Source organism: Lutra lutra, chromosome 10 (assembly GCF_902655055.1).
Source record: "Lutra lutra chromosome 10, mLutLut1.2, whole genome shotgun sequence".
NCBI classification, from domain to species: Eukaryota; Metazoa; Chordata; class Mammalia; order Carnivora; family Mustelidae; genus Lutra; species Lutra lutra.
The window spans coordinates 96961612-96983648 of NC_062287.1; the positions used below are offsets into that span (position 1 = coordinate 96961612).

The following is a 22037-nucleotide window of genomic DNA, read 5'->3' on the forward strand; positions in this document are numbered from 1 at the left end:
ATGTGAACAAAAGCTGAAGACTTAAAGACTTCTATCTGACTTTAAGAAAAAGTAAAACACACAAAAATCTCCACAGCTTTAACCACCACCCCACCTCAAAAAAGGGAAAAGAAGTAGTTTTCACAGCAAGGAAAAAATTCAAAGGCAGTTAAATCTCTAATTTTCCATTTTTCACTTTACTGCAATTTTTCTAAGACAAGGAAAAGTAGTTGACAGTTTCCCTTTCCTAAGGGACGCACAAAAATAAAATGCACCTCATCTAAATAAAACACAAATATAAGCTCATCCCCAACAAATGGTCTTCCCTGTTCATTGCTTTGTACTAACAAATTAAGGTTACAGCACTGACCCTTAGTTTGGCCTCTTTAAAAGGCTTTTCAATTAATCTTGAAATTGACTTGTCTGATACAAGGCTTTAAAATTCACAGCGTCTTGTATGTATCATCGTAATTTCGATTACATTTTTCATTTACATTCTTCAAGTCTCACCACTTCAGACTGTAAGCTACGTAACACAAACATGCCTTTCTCTCTGCCACATATTTAATCAGTGATAGAGCCAGAAAGAAAATTAAGGTTTTGGGAATCTTGATCAAACATTCAATGATGCTATTATCAATTGCATTTTTTAAGATTAACTAAACTCCATTAAGTTGACTTCAAAGTTAGAAGAGTCAAGTCAAGCTATACTGGTTTGTTTCAGGGTTTTTTGTTTTCGGGGTGTTTTTTTGTTTTTTTTTTTTGGTTTTTGGTTTTTGTGTGTGGGGTTTTTTTTGTTTGTTTTTTGGGGTTGTTTTTTTTTTTTTTTTTTGCTTTTGTTTGTTTATTTTTTAAGATTTTACTTTTATGTAATCACTGCACCCAGCGTGGAGCTCGAACTCATGATCCTGGAAGCAAGAGTCACATGCTCTACTGACTGAGCCAGCCAGACACCCCTATATTATTTATTTTTAACTCTTCCCAACCCCAAACTTTTTTTTTTTCAAACTTCTTTTTCAGTTAAAAAACATTAGGAAACAAAAATTAAAACTTTTCTCCTAATATTTTACTATTAAATTATTCAAACTCCACGTAGCATGCTCTAAAACCTCCTTATGTTTTTAAAAATAGTGTGTTTGTTGACTGATGTTACTTCAGTAATGTTCTCATTTCAAGGGATATATTTAAAAAAATCTTCATGTCATCCAGATTATAAATTTTTATTTAATCAAGTACAGTCAGACCAAACATGCAGTAAAATAACTTAAAAGGGTCCCAGTTCAAGCAGTTAACATTCATTTCCAAAAGAAATTCAAATTTGCTGTTTTATCCTGCCTTTTCTTTAGCACAGTACCTCTGAAAGTTCTCAAGTCCATATAAATGGCTATTTTAATCACCAAGATTAGAATGACTTCCAACCAAAAAAAAAATCATGCAAAGGTCCATAGAACGATGTGGTCATTAAAAAGTGGATTCTCGGGGCGCCTGTGTGGCTCAGTGGGTTAAAGTCTCTGCTTTTGGCTCAGGTCATGATCTTAAGCCCTGCCAGGATCTCTGCTCAGCGGGAAGCCTGCTTCTCCCTCTCTCTCTGCCTGCCTCTCTGCCTACTTGTGATCTCTGTCAAATAAATAAATAAAATCTTTTAAAAAAATTATTTTTTAAAAGTAGATTCTCAGTAGGAAAAAAATTGTTAACTATGTGTGGTGATGTAGGTTTACTAAACTTACTGTGGTATTCATTTTGCAAATCATACACACATCGAACATTATGCTGTACACTTAAAAACTAATATAATGTCACAGGTCAGTAACACCTCAATTTTTAAAAAGTGAATTCTTAACATTACAGATAGTACCTACAGGATTCTGTACCACTCAGTACCAGGAACATAGTAAATGTTCAGTAAATATTTGTTAAATGAATGAAGTGACTGAGTGGACCCTTAACTCTGTTGATGACTTATTTTTCCTATGAGACATTTCTTGTTAGTTTTTTCATGCTGGTGATAATTTCTTATGCATCAATCCCCCACAGCATTATTTGTTAAATGAATGACTTTGGATTAAAAACAAAAGATGAGGGGCGCCTGGGTGGCTCAGTGGGTTAAGCCGCTGCCTTCGGCTCAGGTCATGATCTCGGAGTCCTGGGATCGAGCCCCGCATCGGGCTCTCTGCTCAGCAGGGAGCCTGCTTCCTCCTCTCTCTCTCTGCCTGCCTCTCTGCCTGCTTGTGATCTATCTGTCAAATAAATAAATAAAATCTTTTTTAAAAAAATAATAAAAATAAAAAATAAAAAATAAAAACAAAAGATGAGAGAGGAAGATATTGTCATTTTAAAATGTAATGAAAAGGAAAAGACTGATACATTGTACTAAATTAAGTACTTCTGTTCCTCAAAAAACACATTAGAGAATGAAAAAAACAAGCCACAGAATTGGACGTGAGAGTCCAACACCAGAATAACAATGGTTTATAACCAGATCATATGAAATATGTTGAAACTCAAAGTGATCAGGATAGAACTGTGATTTTTACTTTTACTTATATGGCATTTGAGAAAGTAGAGTCACATTAACTCTTCTGAAAAGTCATATTCAGTAAAGACACAATGGATGTACACCTTACCTCTAGGGCATTTTCTCCAAAAATCAATAGCAGAGTCAATCCCAAATTGATTAAGAATTTTACCATATCATGAAACCATGATATCATAAAACTACTCATAAAATGGCTTGCAGGGACTGTAGATATCACATAGGAAATCAAAGCCTGAGAGGTTAAGTGACTTCCCTGAAGGTCACAATCCAATTGGTTGTAAAGCTTGAGAAAAGCTTACAGACCCTGAGATTCCTCTTGAATGAGCTGGCCTTTCCACTAGACCTCACCGCCTCTTAACCAGTGCAGGAGTAACACTTCTAAGAAACAAACTACAGTTAAATACTAGCAAAATACTTTTTTGAAAAGTCTCTATATAAAGTTTCCAAAAAAGTTATTATAAGTAAGCTATACAGGGCAGGTTTTAAAACTTGAGATCCCTCATGCCTAAGGGATCCTCATGAATGGGTTTCAAAGGGGTTTGTCAACCCTACAATACTATATGCTAAGTTCTGTATGTATAAGAATTCTGGGAAGAGGACCCCACACCTTTAGATTTACAAAGAAGTTCAGATACCAAAAAAAAAAAAAAAAAAAAAAAATCAATCATTTTTAGACTAGTGATTTTTAAACACCGTGCATCCCAACTACTAGAGTGTTTCTTCTGAAGACTGATTAATCGACTACCATTTGAAAACTGATTTAAAAAAATATTTTATTTCGGGGCGCCTGGGTGGCTCAGTGGGTTAAGCCGGTGCCTTCGGCTCAGGTCATGATCCCAGGTCCTGGGTTCGAGCCCCACATCAGGCTTTCTGCTCAGCAGGGAGCCTGCTTCCTCCTCTCTCTCTGCCTGCCTCTCTGCTTACTTGTGATTTCTCTCTGTCAAATAAATAAATAAAATCTTTAAAAAAAATATTTTATTTCTATAATTTAGTAAGAGTGAGTGAGCAAAAAAAAACTATATGTAAATGTGTATTTTAACACTACCTTTATGCAAGATGTATTTAAGTCTGAAATGCAAGTTTGATTTCCTCGTGTTACGATGATTAAAAGTCCACTTAATTTCTCACATATTCTTCATACTCATAGCTGAGGTAGTTAAAAATTTTAACCATATTTGCTTAAATTTTTCAAATATAGATTTATTCTTAAAAAATGCACTCAAGGGCGCCTGGGTGGCTCAGTGGGTTAAGCCGCTGCCTTTGGCTCAGGTCATGATCTCAGGGGTCCTGGGATCGAGGCCCGCATCGGGCTCTCTGCTCAGCAGGGAGCCTGCTTCCCTCTCTCTCTCTCTCTCTGCCTGCCTCTCCATCTACTTGTGATCTCTCTCTGTCAAATAAATAAATAAAATCTTTAAAAAAAAATGCACTCAAAAGACGTAAGTTGGACTAAATGAAATTATTTTTGCTTTTAAAGGTGAATATGATTTTGCTAACATAATTTCCCGTGATTTTTGCAAACTGAAGACGGTTCACCTCTCTAGAACTTCATAGGTAGCTGCTTTAATTAGAGCTGGTAAAGAAATGAATCACTCAGATATCTAATACGGTTGTAAAATTTAAAATACCATCAATAAATCAAAGGTGATTAATAACAACTTAAGTACCTTTTGTAAAATATCTAAAACCTTTGTGTATGAAGAACATATATATTAAATAATAAACAAATTTTGCAGAAAAAAGGTTTAACATTAGATCATGTTTTAAATTAGGCTAAAATTCATCCCACTACAAATTCAAACAATTAAGTTTATAGTCTGTGCTCAATCATAAATTTTGATAAGGGACTAGAATAGCACAGATAATTGTCATTCAAAGACACTTTAAAATGTCACCTTACGCAAAAGATTCAATCTCTTCTCTTCTACTACACCAAGCTGATACACTAATCTTATGTACAATAAGTTTTACTGCTTTTTTATCTGCCCTTCCTAACTTCTAACAGAAAGCATAATAAGTTTGAAATAAATTTAAATGCAAATAAGTACTCAGAAGAAAAAGTAGAATCCTGCTTAATGAAATTTAGACCTTTAGGTCCCAATATCATAATCATCCCTGTGTCCCCCATCCCTCTTAGTCTTACACTCTCATGGCCATCCCTCTAGCACTTCTCCTCTCAGTTTCAAGAACCATTAATTTTCCCCTCATTACTGGATCATTTTGTTTCTCCCACCTTTTTTTTTTTTTTTAAGATTTTACTTTTTAAGTTATCACCATACCCAACATGGGGCTCAAACTCACAACCCCGAGATCAAGAGCTACACATCCACCAACTGGAGCCAGCCAGGAGCCCTGTTTCTTCCATCTTTAAAAAAAAAAAAAAAAAAAGGCCTCCCTTGCCTCCATATCCTTCTCTAGTTACTGTCTCATGTCTATGTTCCCATTTATAGTGTTTAACCATATGACTGTCCCTAGTTCCTTCTCCCCATCCTCTACTAGACTCACTCCATTAGGGCTTTGCCCTCCTTCCATTCTTAAGATCACCAGTGATGAGAAGAAACCAGCATAAGAAATACAGAACAGTGGCCAGAGAGATCTGGAGGGATGTCAGGATTGGGTAGAGTCCTGGGAGTCAAGAGAGAAAGGGTTTCAAGAAGGAAGGAATGATCCATCGGGTGAGATGCTATTGACCAAACATGGAAGTGAGGGATGAGACTTTTCTATTGAAGCAACATCATCTCTCAAGACCTCGAAATGTTGAACTGCCCCAGGACTCAGTTCTTGGAGCGCTTCCCATCAGGTAATCTCGCCCACTCTCATGGCTAGAAAAGGATCTATACACTGGCGACTCCCAAATTTTTATCTCCAGCTCAGACCTTTCCCCTGAATTCCAAACTCATATACACAACTGCCCACTCAACACTTGCCAAATAGGTTTCTCAAGCTCAACAAGTTCAAAAGTAAACTCTTGACAACCTATCTCCCAACCTCCTCTTCAGAGTCATCCCCACTTCAGCAAGTGGCAACTCCATCCCTTCAAGCCAAAACCTTAAAAGTCATGCTTCACTCCTCTTCTCCTCTTTTTTCCACACCCTATATCCAATCTAATAGCCAACCACCTTGCCTCCACCTTCAAAATACACAGGTTTTGGTTTTTTTTTAGGATTTTATTTATTTGACAGAGATCACAAGTAGGCAGAGAGGCAGGCAGAGAGAGAGGGGGAAGCAGGCTCCCCGCTGAGCAGAGAGCCTGATGCAGGGCCCGATCTCAGGACTCTGGGATCGTGACCCGAGCCGAAGGCAGAGGCTTTAAACCACTAAGCCACCCAGGCACCCCAAAATACACAGGTTTTGACCACTTGTGTCAACTCCACTACAGCCTCCTTGATCCAAGTCACCACCATCTTTCACTTAGATTATTACAACAGCCTCCTAACTGCCCTCCCTCTTTTCCATCTTTGTCTTGCGATAGTCTATTCTCTCAGCAGCCAGAGTTCCTTTTCAAAATCCAAGACAGATCCAGTTACTCCTCTATTCAAATCCTCCAATGGTTTCCCATAATACCTCAGAAAAAAAGCTGAAGTCCTTTAAAATGGCCCCCAAGACTAAGTGATTTGGGCCTCTGCTACTCTCAGACCTCATCTCCTCCCCTCTGCCACTGCTTAATCTGCTCCAGCCATACTGACCTCTTTTTTGTACTTCAAAAACTCAAAACAAGTTCCCTTCTAAGGGCTCTTCTATTTGCTTTTCCCTCTGACTGGAACACTCTCTTCCATAAAATATCTTCATGGTTCACTCCCTCAAAGTGTTTAGGAAATCTACAGCAGCTGTAAGAGGAGAATATTAAAATAAAGACCACAGTTGTCCTCAGAATTGTTCCCCTCCCCAAACTTACTGGGGGGATGTTCTTTCTTATGCCAACAATACCTTTCTTACTGTCTCTCCACCTAGCCAAAGCTCAGCCAGTCATTCAAGTCCAGATAAAGATTCAGTGATAAATGGAGACCTTCCCTAACCATCTCAACTCCTAGCTCTTCCTTTCTTTGAATTCTCAGATACTTAATCATTTCTCACATTCATCTTAAAATTTAGCCATATACTGTCCCACACCATAACTTGCATGTTTTATCTCCCTGACTACACACACACACACACACACACACGAGTAGAAATAATGCCTTGCACAAGCAGTTCTCAAACTTGTATCAGGGTAAATCTAAAACTTTAAAAAAATCCATAAATTCACAGGCCCTACCCTTAATAATTCTGAATTCATGATGTCTGATTTAGAGCCCAGATATCTGTATTATTTTAACTCCCCCGAGAAGATTCTGACGGGTAGGGATTAGGAATCACTACTTTACAGTCCTCTATAACCTTCAGTACCTAGGAAAGTAGGCCTTCAAATAGCCTACAGCTAGAATGGACACCCCAGAGAACAAAATCCATTCCTTCATTCCACAGGGGAACAGCAATCCAAGAAGTCTACATGACTAGCCAAAAGCTACAAAGATAGTAAGAGGCAAAGCTCAGCCTAAAATCCAGATTTACTGCTCTCAATCTAGGAATCCTTCCATTAGACCGTGCATAAATAAATGAAAGTACCAAAAATCCACAATTCAGAGATAATCACAGTAAATAGTGATTTTCTAACACTTGACCAGTGATTGCAATGTCCACGCTCTAAGACAGTGCACACTATGTTTGAAAATGTGAGCAACATTAGCTGATAAAACACTTTAAAGGCCAGAGAGTAATTACAGGAAGGCTTACAAATAAAAAGAATAGTTTTTACCAAGTCTTCTTGCAATATGTATAAAAACTTGTAAAATCATTTATTTTATAGTTGAGAAGTACTAGGAGAAATAAACGGAAAGAAGAAATCTTGCTTCATCATGCTATAAAGTACAAAAATCCTTTTTCAAAAGCTTCCACAGCTCACAAAGCTGTAAATGTTTTCTGAGTCTAATCATAACATAAACTTAATTACAGATCAGACTTAGTAAATCACCCCATATCCCAAGATAACTCAAACTCTTATCCTAATAATCAGCTAACCTCAGGACCAAAACTCTTGCCATCAACAACAAAAAAACAACTCAGGTATCTATAAGGCACCACAAAAGAGTTTGGGTTTATCATGGTGTACAGGGATTTAAGCAAGTGTCTCCTATTAACACTAATGGGTGTTCTGGGTGTAAACCGTAGCACCAAGGAGGAAGATCAATGCCCAGCACTGTATCTGCAAAACCCCTTTCTACTGCACTAACTGCAACAACTGGGACTTGTTCTCTCAGAAATGGGATAATAGACCCAAATTCCTATGTCTCTAAAGCACAAAGACAATCCAAATAAAAGTCACTGAGGAAGGTCACTGGTAAACACCTGATTTTTAAAATTTACAAGAAAAAGCTAAACTAAAACAACTGACACACTGGAGAAATTTTTTTAAAATAGCACCGACCAATACGTACAGAAGAAACTAGAAAATTGCTGGAGGTAAAATACCTCACACAAAAATTCAACAAGATCAAGTCCATCAAATTTTTAAAAATTAGAGCACAGTAAACCCAAGTATAGCCGGGAGCTTGTCCAAAGAAACACACACACATACACACAAAACAAAACAAAAACTCCTCTCCTGAAGAGCCCTAAGTACACTACAACCCTTGCTTTTAAAACACAGAAGAAAACTCCTGCTGCACTGATAGCCAGGAATAATGCCAGAGTACTTCCAGACAAACAGTAACAATCACAAGCTACCAAGGACGACCAAAACTAACTAAATAAAAATTATAGCACCTTATTGTGTTCCATACTGCCTCAGTTCTCAATATAGCACTGCTGTATTCACCAGGCTGGAAAATGAGCAGGTGCCTTTCAGGCTACAGAAAAATTAGTGAGACACACACACACACAATCACAAACACAAAGGGAGTGATATTCTTTCACTTGAAGGGGCTTAAGAAATGCAAGGCTTCGCTGTAGGCCTAGAAACCTAAGAGTAGGCCTTACCGAAGAAATGAGGAAAAAGCCAAGGTTTAGTCCAAATCCACATTCAAAGACTAAAAGAATTAACATTTATTTCAATTAAAATGCTTTGGCAACAATCTTTTTTTTTTTTTTAAAGAAAGAGAAATTAAGATTTCCCTCCTTTTAAGAGTAAATGAAACAAGATGGAATTGGGAGGGAGACAATCCATAAGTGACTCTTAATCTCACAAAACAAACTGAGGGTTGATGGGGGGAGGGGGGTTGGGAGCGGGGTGGGATTATGGACACTGGGGAGGGTATGTGCTATGGTGAGTGCTGTGAAGTGTGTAAACCTGGTGATTCACAGACCTGTACCCCTGGGGATAAAAATATATTATATGTTTATAAAAAATAAAATTAATTAAAAAAATTTAAAAAAAAAAAAAGATTTCCCTCCTTTCTAACCCCAAGAGAAAATTAGAATCTTTTCTCTCTACACTGGTTTAGCTGTACAACACAAATAAAAAAGCACCCTGACTTAAGGCCTGAAAACTAAATATGGTTCCATAATATTCACAGTAAAAACAAACACCAAACTATGTAGTCCAACGTACTGATTCTTTACTATTGCTGCTACCATTAATGAACATTTAGCTTTGTATCTGTACATTGAAATGTCAATGAGAAATTGAAAAAGCTCCAATATGCTGGGGATTTTAACTTTTGAAACAAAAACCACAAAGAAACACGAGTCTGAAGCATAAAGCCTCAATCGTGCTGATAAGTAAGTGGTCCTAAAAGTTGAAAGTGAAAGCAATATACACCAAAAAAAAAAAAAAAAAGAAGAAGAAGAAGAAGAAGAAGTTTGCTTGATATTAATGCTAGCCTTTAAAACCAAAAATATGTTCTGTTACAGAAGACAGAAATCAGGGCTTCCATTAACCTTGTTTAAAAAAAAAAATCCCATGAGCATGGATTTTTTTCCTAAGTCTCTTCATCAGAGCAGCATGGGGTCCCATTAGGCACCCTATTTTACTTCTACCTTATAAATAACGTTAGCTATTCGCTATTTCCATGGAAACCAAGTACAGAGAAACCCACTTAAATGAATACCGGTTAAAGGAATAAGTTTTATTTTAGAAAGATTTTGCTGCTCTGGATGAACTCTACTGGGGAATACTACAAAGTCATCTTAAGTATAATTTTTAAAAAATATACCTTTGGTGTAGGGGAAGCTTATTAGCGGTCCTGTTAAATAAGTACACTCCTTACACTAAACTAAATATGCCAAACAGCATCGTAACGTTAGAGATACCTTCTCAATGCACTTCGCGGGGGTTCAGATGCACAACACCCAGTGACTATGCCTTCTCATGCACTGGGGTAGGATAATTACCCCTGTGGGTCTAATTTAAACTAATAAAAGCAAAAAAAATTCAGAAATAAGGCTACCATCACCTTGACTAGTAATGAATAGGCCCCACAACTGCAGGCACATACAGGACTTACTACCCCTCCAAAGGGGAGTGAACAAGGGAGAAAACAACTTAAGCTCCTGTTCACCGTTACCACGTCCAAGGATAGCAGAGAGTCAAAATTCCCTCCTTAACAAACTATTTTACATGCTATAACATGTATTCCTTAGTCAGTTGGTACATACAAATAGGAAAGAAAAACAGAATATTCAAAGGAGAATATGCAGAACAAGATCTAAGAATTTCCAATTTTAAGTTGCTCTACATACTCTAGGAAAGACCATTATTGGTGGTTCATACGAAAGTTGCCGATAGGCAAGTGTACATACAATAAAATGTAACTAAGAAGGATAGTAAATTCAAAAAAACTAATAATCATAAGTTTCTACAGACAGAAGGCACAAGAAAACTGCAATCTTTCCAGCAGATGTGGTTCTCTGTTAAGTTAGTAGTGGCTCAGACACCTCCAATAAGTTAAAAGACAAATGAAAGCAGTATTATGGTAAAGGGTGATAATCGGCATTGAATTTACAATGTATGAAAAGAGTTAACATTCTCGCACAAAATATACACATTTTTGAGTATATCAACAGATCTATTTGTACTGACCGTTTTAAAAACATAAAAGTACTTTCCTTGTATGTTTCACACACTGTAAACATTGGTAAAATGATAACTTGAAGTTGGGTTAAGAGGTATGTGGCATTTGCTAATACTATTCACTCTGCTTTTGCATATGTTTTTAAGTTTCCATAAAAAGAAGTTTTAAAAATCCTATAAAGTTAAAATTCTTGTCTCAAATATGCTACTGAATTTAAATCCAATACAGCCATTAACATTTAACCACAACTAATTCCAAGTTTTACTTTACTTACCAAAACAATTCAGTTAACAATTCAAAACCACTACGAGAAATCTGGAGAGGAAATGATCTGCTATTTTGCAACTACCAATTTTTTTTTTGCAATTACCAATTAATGAAATGCAATCAATGCCTAAAAACAAGGCACAATAGCCATATTTTGCATTTTACAAAGTAAAGAAAAAAATTCTACTAGTCCTCTCATACTAAACCAGAATACTTTTAGGGTCAGCAACACCAGAATTTCCAAATTCTTTTCTAGTTAGGTCCACAGGAGTACTGAGAACCATCTAATCAATTAATGCTTCCTATTTCCCTCATCTTAGTTTAAGTAACTTCAAAGCTCCCCTTTCTTGACAATGCCCCTACCTCACCCCCTACCAGAAAATACAGCAATTTCTGAGGTAAAAGGTCTTTTTCTATTCTCTTCCTCCATCCAGATATAAAATGTTCCACAAATACTCAGTTACTTCACAAGTGATTTTTTTTCTTTTTTTTTTTTAAGATTTATTTATTTATTTGACAGAGAGAGATCACAAGCAGATGGAGAGGCAGGCAGAGAGAGGGAAGCAGGCTCCCCGCTGAGCAGAGAGCCCGACGCGGGACTCGATCCCAGGGACCTGAGATCATGACCCGAGCCGAAGGCAGCGGCCCAACCCACTGAACCACCCAGGCACCCCACAAGTGATTTTAAGCTATCAATTATCCAACTCCTGGCTGAGGGCCCAAAATAAGGAGGTCCACAAACTGTTAAAGCCTTAAGGTCCTGATAAGAGCTCTGTTTAAAAACTAATAATTACAATGGTGTTTTGTATTGTTTTTCAGAGAGAGAGAAGACAACAGTGGTGGCTTTGGAGGCAGTGATGCACAGCAGACAGGACAGCGTACACAGAGAAGAGACGGCAAAGAGATAGCAAAGAGATAGCTAAGAAGAGGGGCGAGGAAAGGCAATGGAGGGAGTATGTGCAATCGATGTGCGTCTGTGAGGCAGCTAATACAAAGCTGAATGAGACAAGTTCCCAAATAAGTCTAGTAGGAGTTCAGCCCTGACATGAATGGCCCAACTTTTACAAATTGATCAGAGACAGACTGATTTTCAAAATTGTACAATTCTTTAAGTCAACCTTGAAGGCCTCATAGGGTCTATTTCTAACTCCTCTATTTATTAAAATGAAATACACTTCTGAACTTTCTACAATTCCATTCACCCAAGAGAAGCAACTTTTTTGTAAGCCCTGCATAAAGAAACCTTAATACTGTGCATACACTATGCTAATTCTAAAACTACAAAGCTTCACTTACTGACCACTCTAGAAATTGTAAAGTAATATTACAATTTTTTTTAAATGAAAGAAAACTATACTGGGGTGCCTGGGTGGCTCAGTCAGTTAAGCATCCGACTCTCAGTCTCAGCTCAGGTCTTGATCTCAGGGTTTTGAGTTCAAGCCCCACGTAGAGCCTACTTAAAAAAAAAAAAAAAGGAAAAAGAAAAAACAAAAGAAAACGATACAGCCTGCTATAAAACTGTTCGATTTTTTTTATATATTTGTTGAGATAAAGTACAAGCATGTTATCAAAACAAACTTGCTGGAATTTCTGCCCAGAAAGCAGAAACGTTGTTTTAGGAGCACAGACAAAATAAAACCTAGTAAATGCTCCTATCCACCTTCTAGGCCTTTATGAACTGGTACAGTTGGGTAAGTAAGAACAAAAAGTTAATGGAAGCTATTATTCTACTTTAACTCAAATGCTCATCCGTGGTAACACATGCCATATTCAGGGTGTTGTGGTAAGCTACTGTAAATACATTTGCTGAACCCTAGGGAAAAAAACTATGCAGATCAAAGATCAAAAAAGTTTCAGCTCCAAATTGGTAGTGAATAAATAAAATCAATTCTATGTCACACTTAATGATCATTCCCCCTCCCTCACAACTTATTTCACTTACCAGATAGATACCTACACACACACATGCACACATGCCCACTAATGGACATATTAAAAACTCAAATACTTTACCAAAATATCTTAAGTCTGAGATCATTGTAAGGCGGAAACTTAAAGAGTGGCTTTTCTCATAACCAACTTGTCCTCAGGCCAGTTTCTAGGCTCAATACAGGTAACATACGACAATTAAATATAGAAAGAAAATAACAATTGCCATAAGACCAGGCACCAGATGAGAAGAAATTTCACAAAGGCAAAATGCCCAAAATCAGAAGGCAAATAAATGATGTCCATCATTACTAGAAAGCATTTGTGTGCCTCTACAATTGTTTCCACTAGTTATTCCATTCAAGCATGTGTTCTCAGGGTTAAGCACACACTTTGTCCTGAGCAGCTGACCCAAGGGACTGAGCAGCTGATTAGGATTTTAGACTTCTGAGTTAGAATGCCCAGTCTACCACTGACTCCATGCTAAATGACCTACTGTAAACCACATCACTATGCTGGTACAAGAAAAGGCTTATTATATCACTAAGAGTTTTTTTAAAGTGCCCTACAATATTTTTTAAAGTCTATTAAAACTGACATATTCCCACATATTTTCTATTTCTCCCAGAGCTTTCACAAACAAGGACTCATTAGATACACTTTTCCCACCCATACCTTTTCTCACCATGACATTTCAGGGGGAAAAAAACCTCCTTTCCAGCTAAGCTGTTCCATATTTACTCTTCCCCCATAAACTTTTAGAGGGACTGTAACCATAACAATGATAACAGCAGTTATTACTTATCAAGTGTCTTAAATTTCCTCATTTTATCTTCACATCAATCCCAGAGGTTGGTGTTATCAACCCTACAACACAGATGAAGAAACTGAAGTCCAAATGAATAGCATGGGGATTGGTATACAGCATGTATGAGAGACATCTTTGTTGAAGGGAGCTTAAATAATTAGTCCAAGGTCACACACTCAACTTTAAGTGGTTGTACAGAGATTCCAATTGAGGGGTCAGACCACAAAGCTCAGGCTCTTTTCCCATTATGCAACATTTGTCTCAAGCCTTGAGGAGAGAAGAAAGGACTTGAGAATGAAGGTTAAGTAATACCTAACAACAGTTACCATTTATTTAGTACATACTATATGTGTCAAGAACTTATTGCAGTTTATACATTAACATATTAATTCCTCCCAACAACCTCAGGCTATGGGTACTATTGTTTTTTATTATTATTTTTTTTTATTTGACACACAGTAAGAGATCACAAGTAGGCAGAGAGGCAGGCAGAGAGGGGGGGGGAAGCAGGCTCCCTGCTGAGCAGAGAGCCGATGTGGGACTCGATCCCAGGACCCTGAGATCATGACCTGAGCTGAAGACAGAGGCTTAACCCACTGAGCCACACAGGCACCCATACGGCTACTATTATTTATTCATATTTTACATAGGCAGAGGCACAGACAGTGAAGTGATTTGACCATTACTAGAGAGCTCATAGGGGGCAAAGCCAGGACTTGAGCCTATGCAAACTGGCTCCAGCTTCAGCACGGATACCCAACCACTGAGCTTTATTTACTGCCATGCTAAAAACTTCCCTTCACCTGGATTGCATGAAAACAAAACTTTTAACCTCTTCAACAAAACTACTGGACTGTGAGCCTTCGTGCTTTGACTAATTAAGAGAAAACTAGCAGTACTCTTCTAAGCATGCCCGCCAGACTTTACAGGCGCAAAGGACACATGCCTGGTGATTAGGTCACTGCACTGCTCAGGAAGTGGTATACTTTAAGTCTGGTTAAGAACCCCCAGCCCATCTCTCTCCACGTTCAGAATCACATTAGCCATGCATTGCAACAAGAAGGCAATTCAGAGATGTCCCAGTGCAATCCTCTATAAAACGAACGTCAGCCTGGAAGTATCCAAGTGTGTATGGTAGTACCCTTCCAACACCCTTTCTCCTTCTTCCCAAACACCATAAAGAACACCGCAAAAGGAATGAATGAATCTAAGCTACTTAAAAATCATAACAAATGTCCAATGATAACTACAAATTTAAATGAGAAAAAAATGCAAAATTCTCATAGTTTTGTAACTTGTCCAAATTCTACATTCAAAAAAGGATGGGCCTCAAAAAAAAAAAAAAAAAGAAAAGAAAAAGAAAAGAAAAGAAAAGAAAAAAGCATAGGCCTCTTTGAAAGTCTCAGTTCTTAGACTACCTTATTATCATAAATGTGCCTTAAAAGATGAGAGAAAAATCAATTTTTACCTCAGATTCTGAATATTTTGATACACATATTTGAAACAAAAATCGTTACTGTTACGAGTTACTGGGCTTGCTACCCTAATATCTACTAGTATGATAATATATTTAATTACATAAACAAAAACAATGAGCATGGATTTATTATTTGTATGCTAACATGGAATACATCCAGAAAAATAAATACAGAAGAACAGGACTGGACCCGGAGGTACTGAGAACTTGACACAATGAGAAAAGGAACTATTGCAGCTCTCTCCATTGACATCGTAAAGTTGCCACATTTTCTGGGCTCTCTTTTGAATTAATGTGGCATCTGTTCCAAGTACAGCATGCTAACATTTTACTAAAAGATATTTTCATTCTACATTTGTATGTGGTTTGCTTTTTATTTGAACTCCTGTTTTATTTCAGTGGTCATTATTTCTTTATACCAAGTTGTCCATTTGGCATTCCTAATCTATCTCCCCTGTGCACAGAAAGGGTGGGGAACCATCAGTTAAAACCCTCTAACAGCAATAATTACAATATGCTTTGCATATAGATTAAATAAAGAAAATAAGCAGCACAAAGATTTTTGTAGGCTTTTTAGTATCAAGTCCTGATAAGTTAACAGCATCTGTTCCTTTCAGAAAAAGAATTCTGCTCTGAAGTACTGGGGGGGGGGGGGGGGGGTGTGGAGGGAGGGAGGGGAGAAGGAAAGGAGAGAAATAAACAAATACTAAATAGAATAATTCAAGTTACAAAGTTTGGGCTTCATGAAATGATGATTTCAATAATTTGCACATCTCCAACTCTATCGAATGAGAACTGCTTTTTAAGACATCCTCAAAAATGCTGCAGCAACAAGCCAAATACAACCACTTGTACTTAACATGCATGCTGCATACTCCACAATGTTACGTCATATCAGGCACAGAGAAGACGCTTACCAAGCTATCCTGCGTTCTATAAACTGCCTAACAACAACAGAAAAAGGCACTGCCATCTCTATAGTGGGAGTAAGAGCTGACAGGGTAGGCAGCCTTTTCCCTTTGGTCAACTCGGAAGAAAACAAGTAAGGCTTCTATCTCCGTCTTTTAAGCTCACCTCTCTCAAGGCCTTTACTCTCAGTCTTTCAGCCTTTCACAGAAAGAAAGGCTGTGTTTCTTTAAAATTAAAAAGCTGCAAGAGATCACTCCAACTTAAAAGCCCCACACCTTGTGCCAACTGTCCTCCAGGTGTCCCCATGGCTGCCTCTTCCGCAGAAGAATGGCCTATCTAAAGCACTAGTCTCCAAGTGGGTGCACCCACCCCGGAGAAGAAAGGAGGACATGGAAGGAATTACTGCAACTTCTATTTTTAAATATCACCCTTTTTTCAAATTTCAACTTTTCTCTATGTTTTGAAACATACATTAATTCAGAAAATTACATATAAATATACATTTACTGCTATCAGTCATTTTTTAAAGTTTGGAGACAACAGGCTAAGAATGTCAAAGAGTAAGAGAGGAAAATCAGGCTCTGCTATTCACTTAATTGAATTCTTGTCTCTGCCTCAGTTTAACCATCCATGACATGAACTGAGCCCTCTGTATACTTATAAGACTATTCTGAGAAATAATAAAATACTTTCTAGGGCATGGCCTGAGCCACACAAAATGAAAAGCACATATGAATGCTGCCAATGAGAAAACTCTTGAATTGGTATGTTAAAACTGACTATTCTGGGGGCACCTGGGTGGCTCAGTCAGTAAAGCATTCGACTATTGATTTCGGCTCAGGTCATGATCTCAGGGCTGTGAGATGGGGCTCTACTCTGGACATGAAGCCTGCCTGGGATTCTCGCTCTCCCTCTCCCTCTGCTTCCCTAGCACCCCCACTCCCATTCCTGGGTGCCCTCCCTCTCTCTCAAATAAATAAGTAAATAAATAATTGACTATACTGTAGTTTAAATAAACTGCTATGCCCTGTCAGATCTAATTCTTGGAATTTTAAGGCCAGGTGTCATCACTTCACTAAATATGAGTCTAAAGAAACGTACATTCTAGGACAAGGAAGACTCTTTTTTAAAACTTCTGATATGAAAAATTTATTACCTACGATATAAATTTTTTTAATCTAAAAATTATAAAGGTGAATTATGACTAATAATAGCTTTAGCAACAAGATAAAACTCTCAAAGCCAGAATCAAAAAATTACATTTAATGTAAATTATAAGGGCTTGAGGATATCTTATTTTACACCATGTACTCAATTTTTTTTGTCACTTGAAAAAATGGTGGGTTATCGGTATAGCATTTGGTAGTGGTTGAGTGAGTAGGGATAGGGATGGGGGTGAGGTCAGCCAACATTACTGACATAAAGATGTGAGTACCAGCACTAATTCCTATGAAGGGTATCTATCTGAATGCCGATTAAGCAGTACTTGGTTTGAGTTTCCATTAATTAAAATATTACAATTATTTTCTCAGCCTTAAAATGCTATTTCAATTTGTAAATGTTGAATGAATGCCTCTAACCAACCAAGAGGAGAACCCACTGGTTTAAAAAAAAAGTCATGTGAAATCATAATTGATCTCTTTATAAATAGTAGCTACAAGAATAAACTAGTAGAACTTAATTCTGAAATGATGCCTCTTAAATTACTTGCACAGGACAGAAAATGGTGTTGCCATTTTAAATTGGTTAACATTTTTTAAAGTTTTAAAAATAACAATGACCATCTCTAAGGCATTATACACAACTAAAAAAATCTTAAAATGCTTTCTGCCCCATAAGTAATAACCAGTCTAGAGTTTAAGTTTATAATCTTAATGTATAAATCTTACCTCTCTCCTTCCAACCTCACTCCCACTTTCCACCTGAGCTTTATTTTCAAAAGCAAGTTTTTTAAATAGCCACTTGAAAAAAGTAAACTTTAAGACAGTATTATGGTATAACTCTATTTATTTTTGAAATGGATATATATAATACATATTTAATGCACAGAAAAATTTAAAAGTAGAATGGGATGACTTTCACTTTCTACTTTATACATATCTATATGGCTAGAATTATTCAGATGCACTGCCTTTATAATATTTCTTTAAAAAAAAGAACATTTCTCATCAAACCCTCTAAAATGTTGTAGTTACATAAGAACTAATTAAAACAGCAAATGTAAAATATCTGCACTTACTTAAAAAAAAAAGTATAAAATAGCCTATGATGCTAAAGTGCCCAAATTCCAACCTTAAAAAATAGGTATCAGTCCCCACTCCGTGGTAGGCCCTATGCTTCACAATTGGCATACAGTGATGAGCAAAACAGGCACTAACTCAAATACCTTCATTTCCATTCCATTCCAATGCTTACTATTTCCAAAATACTCAATTTAACCCAACCAAAACCAGCAGGAAACAGTCTCAAGATGATACACTGTAGTAAATTCAAAACTTCTTTAGAAATTCACTTTCTAGGTTTCTAGAGGAATTAAAAGTTTAGTACAATATTATGGACTCTTAAGAGAAGAGGCTCTGGAGTCAAACTTGGGCTTGAATTCAGGTTGTAGCATTTGCTACACCTACGTGATCCCAAGGAGGGCTTCATTTCCTTATCTCTAAAATAAGGATACAATAGTAATAGTAAATCCTTGTAATATTGCTGAGGATTACAATTAAATGAGATACTATATACAAAAGAGCTTAACTCTATATATAATAGTAAATATAAAATCATTATTATTGTTGTTATTAAAACAACATACCTTTATGGTACAAGAACAGTTCTCAACTTGCCAAACGTTCAATTTTATATCTTTATAAATCCTTATATATTTATAGAATATGTGTATTTGCGTAAGTTTGTATATTAACACATAAAAATAGTTTTCAATATAAAAGCCCATAATCGAAAACTTGCATTACCATAACAACACACCAGTACATTTATGACATTTGTGTATATTATACAGATATACACACACACACAAACGCATCAGTGCATATTGTCACTATCTATGCTGTAAACATGTTAAGAACTTGTCTGCTGACCATGGGCAGGGGGTATTCAGATCACCAAATATGATATGATTCTAACTCCTGTATTTAAACTTTTAAAAAAACACTAACATTGTTGGGGCGCCTGCGTGGCTCAGTGGGTTAAAGCCTCTGCCTTCGGCTCAGGTCATGATCCCAGGGTGCTGGGATGGAGCTTCGCATCGGGCTCTCTGCTCAGCAGGGAGCCAGCTTCCTCCTCTCTCTCTCTGCCTGCCTTTCTGCCTACTTGTGATCTGTCTGTCAAATTAATAAATAAAATCTTTAAAAAAAAATACTAACATTGTTAACACAATACAGAGAAATACCTTAAAATTCAGGCATTTATTAGTGATTACAAACTCAATTTATATATACTACTTTAGTCCATAAAGTGCATTCATCAGTATTATCTCATCCAGTCCTTTTAACATCATTGTGAAGCCGCCTTTTACCACTATCCCCAACTTACCACTGCAAAAACTAATGCCCAGCAGGCTGAATTTCCCAAGAGCACACAACTAGTGATAGGACTGGTCTTAGGGCCAAGTCCTCTGACATCATCACAATTGTTTCATTTCCATTGGCCTGGGACATTTCATTAAAAAAAGACAGAAAACTGTGCTCAATACTTTAGGTGTGTCAGAGGACTCTACAGGGATTACATATGGCTGCCCAGTTTTACTCTCCTTATTTCCAACTTTAGTGTATTAAGAATTACACACGTGTGTAATTATAAAATGTAGATGAGGAACATTCATCCAAATCTGATCTTTCCTGCACTGACCAATTAACTCTAGAAACAATTTTACCCCTTATACTTAGTCCTTTGTATTTAACTTCTTGGTAACCACTGAGTTTATTTCATTTTAATGTTAGGTCTTAAAAAGTCAAGTTAATAGAAGATAAAGCCACTCGTGATGTGGCACCATTACTGGCTCAGATCCCACAAATTTTTGACATAGCTAAAGAACCTATTCAATGTCTAAAATACAAATATTAACAAATTTCAGTTCATATTTATAAGAGAAAAAAAGGTTAGTATTATTACAGTGGGTTGGTTTGTTTTGTGAACAAATACTTAAATAATCACTACTAAAGGCAGAATTCTCTTAAATAAACACAGCAGCCCTCAGCAATATTATTCCAGGGACTCCACACAAGGGGAAAAGCTGGAATAGATACGGGCCAAGCAGGTAAGAAAGACACTATATCGATTCTGTATACCCTCAAACTAAGGCACATACATCACAACTTACACTTACATTTTTCAATATTCCCAGATGTCCCTTTCCCTTCTCAAAAAGCTAAAAGAGACCAGCCATGCAGATAAAAATATCCTACAAGTTCAAGAGCCTAAAAGAAGTTAGAGTGTCCTAAAAGAGAAAAATAATGTAAAGACTTATGATTTTTTTGAACCTAACATTTTAAGTACAACCCACGGACCTGAAACTACATTTTCTTTCTGGGGCTGCTCACTGGCCTCCAATACACCAGTCCTGTTAACACTGTAAACTATGGCGATAGCTTGGTTCGTGCTTCTAAACACAGCAGAGTTTTTCAAGGTTACATACACTGGGACATGAGGAACATTTTTGCAGCATCTTATTTTCATTAATCAACTAGTTTGGGTATTTTACCAGTGCAAACATTATGAACAAAAACATTTTTATTATCTTTTGAACTTTCCAAAGTCAACCAATGGCTGTGGTACAGTGGCAACGAGTACTGAACAGGCACAGCTGAATCCTGGTCAAAAAGTCTGTGACTGGCTCGTAGCTAACTACAGGCATACATCACTTAGGGAGAAACTGAGGTGCAAAGACATCTTTTGGACAGCAAAAAATTCTAAGGAACTGCCATATCATTACCATAGGCCAAAAATCTCAAGGTCTTGTCAGAACAGGCTGGGCTTCTGTTCAAATAATAATGTAAAAAGAGAGGAAAAAATGTGAGGCATGCTATTTATTTAATAACAAGAACCACTACTGCTGCTGCTGCTGCTAATTCTACACATTTACTGAGGCTTTTTTATGTGGCTGGCACTGTGCTAAGCACTTTCACAGATTTCAACAACTAATCCCTGCAACAACATTCTGATATTCACTAATAAAGTATCAGAACTTCAAAGAAAAGAAGAGAAAGAAGAGAAATTTAAATTTTACAAATGAAAATACAAATTATTAAAGAAACCTTACCTTTTCCTCTACCTTTCAGATTATATCTATGAGTATTAAATTTACATCGAAACCATATTTATTTTCAGGAATCCATCTTCCATTTAAAAAACACTAAGACTCAAGACATTGACCATTATTACAAAATAATTTTTAAATAAACTCTAAATTTAAATACGGGCACTGAGTAACTGGCCCCATTCAAAGAAAAGAGAACAGCATATGTATCAGGCCCTATAATAATAACCTCCTAATGCCCATATTAGCAATCTGTGTGCTGTAATTATAAAGTGATCTATAGCAGCACAGACAAAAAAAATTTACAACTGCTAAGTTTTAAATATATAAACACAAACATACATAAACATGTATCAGTTATTTTACATGTAAATCTTAAAGTAGCTGATAAAAAAAAACAAACTAATCCAAGGTAAACTAAAACACTAGGGTGTTTCTGAAGACTCACTTTAGAATATCAGCACCATGATAATCATAACATTAGCAATCAAATTTTACTTAGCAGAAAGTTCTTAGAGGCTTGGGAAGCTGTTTGTATAAAATGGAGTAGACAAGAGGGAAGGGTTCTCTGTGCTGTTTAAATCAACTACAGGTCCCAGCATGCAATGCTCTAATCCGGAGTTAAGCAAAAACCCGAAATGCATCCTGGGACATGTAGTAAGTAAACCACTTCACCCTATCACAGTAAGTTTTAAGAAAGTCTGAACTATTTAAGCACAGTTTCACTAGATCTTATTATCAGGGTCTAGTGAAATTCAGATCTAACCTGTTTGCTCTCTGCTCCGGCAGTTTCTTTACCACATACTGGAAAAAGTATC

The 22037-nt window shown here is 36.8% G+C and overlaps 1 protein-coding gene across 19 annotated transcripts in view; it reads right to left on the reverse strand.

Annotated features, from left to right (window-relative positions):
- The window catches only part of PHF21A (PHD finger protein 21A), a 195675-nt gene that overhangs the window by 166391 nt on the left and 7247 nt on the right, over positions 1-22037 (reverse strand). For 2 of the 19 annotated variants that reach the window (XM_047693809.1, XM_047693806.1), the window contains exon 2: positions 6199-6339. The exons of the other annotated variants lie outside the window; for them this stretch is intronic. The gene's annotated coding sequence lies outside the window, so the exon portion shown is untranslated. The remainder of the gene's footprint in view (positions 1-6198; positions 6340-22037) is intronic. 19 annotated transcript variants of the gene reach the window in all.